Raw genomic sequence first — 8,593 nt, forward strand, 5'->3', positions numbered from 1 at the left:
ACGACTGGCGTGAGGAGGATTCAGGCCGCGACGCCCAAATATGAAGGTGGCTGCGATGCTCGTCAGGCGCGTGGAGATGGCGGGCGTCGAGCGGAGAATAGTGTGATGGTTGAGTCGGTATTGGATCGGGGGGAGGCGGTGTCGTAGTGTCGTGCTAGGGCCTTGCTTCTGGCTGTGGCCGAGGAAGATGGTGGTGATGTCCATGAGCATTCGCTTCCTTCTTGAAGGTGTCGTTGAGGCAGCGCGATCGGTTCTTCGCTCGGGGCAGCTCCGAGGGAAACCTCATATCAGTATGTATTCTATTATTATTATATAAATTTCCATAAGAATTACCATAAGCATTTGAAGAATTTACTAGGATATAGCCTAGGATTATTACCAAAGTTTCGTCTATAAGCATTGTTGTTGAAATTACTTCTAGAAATAAAATTCACATCAACATTATCTTTAGTTTGCTCAATCAAAGTAGACAATCACATATCATTTCGATCCATAGAAGTTTGTTTAGTAGTAAGCAAGGACATAATCATATCAACCTTTTCACTGAGAGAGGAAATTTCCTCGGCGGAATTTACTTTGTTGCCAGTTGGAGCTCGCTTGGTGTGCCACTGCGAATAGTTTGCAGTCATGTCGTCGAAAAGCTTAGTTGCCTCTCCAAGAGTTACCCCCAAAAATGTACCACCTGCAATAGAGTTTAGAAGATTCCTAGAAACAAAGTTTAGTCATGTCATCCGTGATGAGGAGGTCAGTAGTCACGCAGAGAGCTCCCCAAAAAGCTTATCATCCATCTCCCGTACAGGACTCGAAGTGGCGGGGTTTCAGAGGCCTATTGTCCCAACCTGCGGTGCACGCGGCAACATGGGATGGGGAAGAACCTAGCAACAGCTCGGAGCTTGGAACTTGGTGGCGCGAGGAAATGATGTTATGGTGTGTCTCTTTGAAGAGGAGCGACCTCTCTTTTATAGGCACCGGAAAAGGAGGCGAACAAGCAGCGATGGGATGTGAAGCAAAAGAGGGAGACGAAACGAACTGGCAATGACCGAGAGTGCAACGTTCGTATTCAATCTCCACTACAGCAAAACTTTCTAGCTCCCGTGTGACCTTTCGTATACCAGTCGTGCATGGCAAAGATTTAGACAGCGGCTCAGCTCATTCCCGCAACCCGCGGCACATCTTGACGAGGCGTGGCATGGCATGGTAGGCGGCGGAGGAGGAGTGCAAGTGAATATCTCTCTTGTTCTCATGCTCATACATGTGGGGAAACAACCTCCCTTATAAGGAGGTCCAACTCTTACTAGGTGAGTAGTGTGGGACTAAACTTTAGTCGCACCTCTTGCCTTGCATGAATGGGCTAACTGGGCCTCTAGGATTTATTAGGAATTCTGAAAATGGCTATTGGGCTGGCCCGAAATAGACCAATTCCAGTAATCCCCCACCAGATCCTAGAGGGACACAAATTCTCCTTTGGTTCCAAAACATGGTTTTGTATGATGGTACTTCAGTGGAGACTGATAAGTTGAACTTCCACCTAGAACTCTATGCTACACTAGTAAGCAACTTGAACAGTGGACTAGGCCCTGAACTGCAAGTTTTCTGCGAATCCAGTTTCACACAAAGCCTTTACCGATACTAGGCTACCGTGGGACTTCCTCGCGCGTGGAGCTTATGTGTCATACTCCGAGGTCTTTCATGAGTTTATCAGAGAGCACCATACTCTCATAGATTTCGACGTTTAGCAATCAAACTCATATAGGTGTGTTCTACAAAAGATGTTCTGCAAGACAACATCTCTTCTTAAATAAGCCACTTAGAACACATTAAGATATGCATCAACCTGCCATGTAGATTAGGAGAGTATTGCACCTTCATGGAATGGTATTATTAATAGTAAGGATACTCTCCTCTCGGTTGACCAACAACTTGTCTTCCAATTCTAATTCACAGGATCTCCGATCACATACAACAGGTTACCAATGTGAACAACTCATGTTGTGGGTCTCATACCCATATCCTTCGATGCATTATCTATCACGTTACATGATAAATCTTTAGTAAAAGGATCTGCCAGATTCTTAGATGTTTGGATATAATCCAACGCAATAACTCCGGAATTTCTCATTTTCCTGGCAGACTTGAACCTTCTCTGGACATTTCTTGATGAATTCATGTTATCCTTTGAGCTACTCACTTTCCTGATCACAGTTTGATTGTGCAGTTCATAATGATACCCGATACAGGTTTCTCAACAACCAAAAAGGCATTCAAGAGCCGACGAAGCCAACCTGCTTCAACCGTAGATGTATAGAGTTATGTGAGTTCTGCTTCCATTGTTGACCTCGTTAAGATGGTATGCCTGCAAGGCTTCCAAAAAACAGCGCCACCTCCATGAGTAAACACATATCTGCTCATGGCCTTTTATCTCATCAACATCAGAGATCCAGCTTGAGTCACTATACCCTTCAAGTACCTTTGGGTACCCAGTGTAGTGAATTCCATAGCTCGAAGTGCCTTTCAAATAATGCATAACTCTCTCTAGTGCTTTCCAATGAACATCTCCTGGTTTTGAGACAAACCGGCTCAATTTGCTATCAGCAAAAGATATGTCAGGTATCGTAGTGCTGGCTAAATGCATAAGCGAGCCAATAATCTAAGAATATTTCAATTGATCTCTACCAATTCTTTGATTCTTTCAAAGCAACATGCTAGCATCGTATGGTGTTGGAGAGGGCTTGGAGTCACTATAGCCAAAGCGACTCAAGATCTTTTCACATAGTGAGATTGAAGCAATCTAATCCTACCATCATCATCTCTCAATAGCTCGATGTTCATAATAACACCATCTACTCCTAAATCCTTCATCTCGAAACAATGAGATAGGAAATCCTTGACCTCCTTATTAACATTCATTTTTTCTCGAAAATCAACATGTCATCAACATACAAGCAAAGGATAACTCCCTCGCCCCCACTATGGTGAGAGTACACACATTTGCCAGCTTCATTTTCAACAAAGCCTACAGTTGTTAAAGTTCTTTCAAACTTCTTGTGCCACATCTTAGGTACTTGCTTAAGTCCATACAAAGACTTCAGCAACTTGCACACCTTTCCTTCTTGACCGTCCACTACAAACCCATCTGGTTGTTCCATGTAAATTTGCTTGTCCAACTCTCATTTAGGAAAGCAGTCTCAACATCCATTTGATGAACAAGAAGACCATGTGAGACAGTTAATGAAAGTAATACTCGAATAGTGGCCAGTCGAGCCACAAGTGAGTATCGAAGAAATCTTCACCTTCCTTTTGGGTGTTGATACGTTCATTTGGCATCATGTTTTTCTATTGTTATTTATATTGTTTTTGGCCATTATACCACTTTATAATGCAATTCTAATGCCTTTTCTCTCTTAATTTGCAAGATTTACATGAAAGGGGAGATTACCGGTAGCTAGAATTCTGGACCTGAAAAATCTACATCAGAGATACCTATTCTACAGAGCTCCAAATGACCTGAAACTTCACAGAGATTTTTTATTGAATATGTAATACTGGAGCAAAGAGTTACCAGAGGGGGGCCACCAGTTGCCCATCGGCATGGTGGAAGTCCCTGCGGTTTGATAAGAAGAAAACATGGAAATATCACCTCATACATCTACACTACTATTAAACAATCAAACAAGATCTTTTTTATGTGCACCCAGCAATTAGTCCCACAACCCCGCACGAACCAATCAGCACCACACGATTAGGCCCACAATTCTAAATCTAATAGCCATCATTGATCTAATACCTCTATTGTGTGCACGTAGCAATTTCCCTTGGCTGACCGTGCTCCACCAGCGAAGGAATATTCGAACTACCAAGCCCGCGTTCACCCTATCCCGTATCCTATTCACGTTACGAAATTAATGGCTAAAATTAAGGGCTTGTTGTTTTAGATAGGTGAGAGGATTTTAGTGCATGTACCTTCCAAAACACACGTCGCCCCGCATCCCACGCCCCGCGCCGACATCCTCCATGCGTCTCATCGTCGAAGCGGGAGACGTGCCGCGCCCGGCAGCGTTCGGCGGCCGAAGGGGGAGACGTGCCATGCCCAGCCACCGCCGCAGCCCCAATCATCGCACTAAAATCACGTCGCGTCCTGCCCTTGTCCTCTCTCCTATCAGATGTTCGCGCGGACTGGGACACCGCTCAAGGACGCCGCCAACACAGGAATCCGTCCGCCACAGAAGCTGCAAAAACGGGGTTACCAGCCACCGTCACGGCCTCTCTCCCCGCCGTTCTCACGCGCACCTTCATTGCGTCGCTGTCGAGGCCGGATCTGATGTTGCCCCCTCTACGCCATCTGAATCCTACCAAGGTTGACCACTTGGGCTTTCTTTCACAACTCACTGCCGAATCGACGCTGTTAATTTATCTTGCATTTCCACCTCCTTGGCATTATCGTTTGTATTTACAGCATAAACATGATTTAGATGCTCAGGTTCAGGTTGCATTCTTGGGTGATGAGCTGTAGATTTTGTTTCAGTGCGAGACAGTTTTTTCTTTCATTTTTATTTTGCTCCTCATTCCATCTGGCTAGCATAGGATTACACCACCGATCATGCTTATCAGGATTTGCTTCACAACATGGTGCCCGCACATGCCTGCATATTTGTCGGAATTTGTGTCAAAAACTGATATACTATAAGGCATACTCCCTACTAACATGCTACTTGGTAATCACAAGATATATACCTATTCTCCATTCCTTTTTTGCTTCAGTTCTAGAAGAATAATTTGTTACCTTATATCACAATTTTTAAGTGAGGAATTGTTCTCCCAAAGTTGAGTGATATACGTAATATAGGATGTGGAATTACCTCACACACACACACACACACTAATGCCCTTGTCTTCACTACTAGATTTTTCTACCACTTCACTGGCTGAGTATATTGATTTGAATGAATGTCTTCCCTTGTTTGTGGTTGGCATTAGCTGACTTGGCTCTCTACTTGCTTGGATTGGTTGTAGATGGGAGATCGAGTAGCATATTGGTTTAGATAAATGATAGGTTTCCAGCGTGTCGGAAAGGAGTATGGAGTTGAGTTCTAATTTTTATTACCACTGATCGCAATGGCGCAAGCTGTTCCTTTGATAGTTTTATGTGGGTACGAGATTCTTTTGAAAGTACATATGGCTAAATGTTGATCTTCAATGTTATTTCATGGTAACCTTTGTTCTAAGGAAAATATGCTTATTAGTACTCTTGATTATTTATGTTATTTTTGCAGGCTTTCTCTCAGCTTTGTTTTTAGCAGTGGGCTTTGTTGATGGTTTTGTCCAAAATAAGGTATTTCAACGGAAATCATATGGCATGCATGGATTCAATCTTGAGCTTTGCTACTAAATATTTGTACTAAACATGGTGTAAGTCGCTCGTCAGTTTTGCCTCATAATCCTAGCTCTCATTGGTTGATTTTCATGATGTTGCATACATTTTACTGAGGTTATCCTCTAAAAAACGATTTTTATATCTGTGGTCTTTTTAGTAATGGGCACTGTAACTTAAAATTTTTGTGTATTTCTGGACTCACAAGTATAGTATTTTGATGGAAACATGCATGCTTCTGTGATATACTATGGTGGACTATCATGCTTGATGGCAAGAGGTATGCTATTACTTGACTACACATTTATCTTCTGATGATCTTGAACAGTGTGTTTCAAAATAGATTGACATAGTAGCACACTATCTCGCCCTTCTCACTAATTCTATGGGCATAGGTTATATCTGTTTTAACGGTCAGTGCAATTTACAGGTTTTCTTTCACGGCATGGTGTTCTATCCTTCACTTATTTTTCAGGTTTAGCAACCTTTTTTTGCTGGTTGGTGTCAACATGGCTGAATAGGTTCTTGAGTTGCTGTACTAGCATTTTATTTCAACTGAGATCTATAATTTTCTGATTGCTAGCTAACAAAAGTAACTTGTAAAGTATGGTACCATGTCGTATTATATATGAATGTAATCTTGCCTTTTTTGTTATAATTTACTTACATTGTCAGTAAGTACTTAAAGTATATGGCAAATATGAGACATGCTTGCGAATCATCTTCTATTTTACTTATTTACTATGAAAGTATTGGTCTCCAATGTTGCATGCGGACCAATGAGCAGCTCAATACCTTTTCAGTGGTGAATAAGGATAAATAGGATGAAGACAATAAAATACATTTCAACGGAGATGCGAGTGTTGTACAAGTGGATTTATTGCTTGGTTTTTATAACCCCTTTCCATTTTATTATTATGCATTAGCACCTTGTAATAGAAGATATCTCACAATCAGATTTGAAGTGAGTCTACATAAGTCAAAATATGGTTGGACATTGTTGTCCAAAACGTTATGTTCGATATACTCCACCAGAATTCATCGTTTATTTGTGGTCATATGCTCTTTTACCAATTGTTTATTCATTTTATATTATATTTATTTCCTGCTCATAGTCCGTTTCATGAGCAATATATTGTCCCTTTGCCCCCCGTTGATCTAATCTTGGGTACTTTAAATGCATGTTCATCATGGTTTACTTAGGCATGTGCAAATTGAGACGTGCGTTGCACGTGCAAGCTTACTGATGCACATTACACTACAAAAAATACACTTCTGTGATGATACGTGTTTGTCACAGTAGGTCGTGTTTTTTGTCATGCATGTACATCCATGACGATTTTATGACAGAATCAAGATAGTCATACCTGTGTTGTCGTAGAAGTGTTCTATGACATTACCAAATTTATCATCACGGAAGTGTCCACTTCCATGACGATAAATCGCGCGTCACAGAAGTGTTTTCGTCAAGTGTGACCGACACGTGGCATCCACCGTAACGGAACGCCGATAACCCGTTAACAGCCCGGACCAATGGGGATTTTCCACGTGTAAAATCATCATTGGCCGGAGGAAACACGTGTTGCCTCACCGTTGGGACAGATGTCATCCACTCATTGAACAGGAGGCGCCTATGATAGGTCGACACGTGGCACGGCCCAATAATGGCCCATCCCGGTGAAAAAGGCCGGCCTAGTAAAAATTAGCAGGCCGACCCATATAAGGCCTACTTGTGTCAGGTCCATTTAAGCCCACGACCCATACAAGATGTGCCAATTCGGCCCGTCAACGGCCCATTAAAGATTTGACACCTTTGCAGCCCATCGTCAGTTCGAGCCCGTTAACAGCCCGCTATATATTTGGGCTCAACGTCGGCCCGATGAGATTTCGGCCTGTTAACGGCCCATTCAATGGATGGGCCAATTTTCACGATGTACATCTTTCGGCCTTTTAGCGACCCATTTAAATTTTGGGCTAATTTTCGGCCCAGTGTGTCTTTCAGCCTGTTGACGGCCCATAAATCAGTTGGGCCATTTGTAGTCGGACCTGAGTTTCGGCCTTTTAGCTACCCATTTAAGTGTTGGGCCAATTTCCAGCCCGGTGTGTCTTTCAGCCTGTTGACCGCCCATATATCAGTTGGGCCATTTGTAGTCGGACCTGAGTTTTGGCCTTTTAGCGACCCATTTAAGTGTTGGGCCAAGTCCCGGCCCTGTGTGCCTTTCAGCCTGTAACGGACCATAAATGAGTTGGGCCATTTGTAGTCGGACCTGAGTTTTGGCCTTTTAACGGCCCATGCCCTTCATGGTCCAATACCAGCCCGGTTTCTCTTTCGGCCTGTTAAAGACCCACAACACAGTTGTGCCATTTACAATATGACCTGACTTTCGGCCTCTTAGCAGCCCATGCTCTTCATGGTCCAGTACAAGTCCGCTGTCTCTTTCGGCCTGCTAAAGGCCCACAGTATAGTTGGGCCATATGTAGCCCGAACTTAGTAACGGGTTGTTAACGGCCCGTGAAATCAATTGGGCCCACCTGTTGCCCGCTTTGATGTCGGCCTGTTAATGACCCGGGAGTTAAGAGGGCCGACCATTAACTTTCGGCCTGGTAATGGCCCATTAACTTAATGGGCCCACTAAAGTTCGTACATGTCTTTACGCCAAATTAGATAATTTGAGCCCATTACAACGAGCAATTATGCACAGGACCAAAACCGATCAAGCAAAGGTACGACATACAGGGAAAAACATTGCACATCCAGTATATATTACAGGAAATTACATCCACTGGGCAATCAAAGATTGATGTCAGTGCGAATAAATGAACAGAACCTAACGATCTACAACGTCACAATCTGCAACCTCAGCACGGATGACGCCCATAAACATGTGGGCAAGTTCTTGCTGCTTCGCTACACTGTCTCTGAAAACATTGATCAGTTGTTGTGTCGCACGACTCCGCACCTCTGATTCCTCCACCATTTCCATCATTGCTTCAGCCATTAATTGGTTCACAAACATACATTTTTTCTGTTGCATTCGAGACAGAGGATACTAAACAGATTCAGATGGCGATTTTGGCAGGCTTGTATTGATAGTGGAGAGTGTCTCGACCACTGCATCATAACATAAATTATGAGGGGTACCAAACAGATTAATCATGAGTTATTGCCATAATACCTGGCCTAGATTTATTGGAAAGAAACAATGGGGTTGCCTTGCTGTTTTC

Source organism: Triticum aestivum, chromosome 1D (assembly GCF_018294505.1).
Source record: "Triticum aestivum cultivar Chinese Spring chromosome 1D, IWGSC CS RefSeq v2.1, whole genome shotgun sequence".
Lineage (NCBI taxonomy): Eukaryota > Viridiplantae > Streptophyta > Magnoliopsida > Poales > Poaceae > Triticum > Triticum aestivum.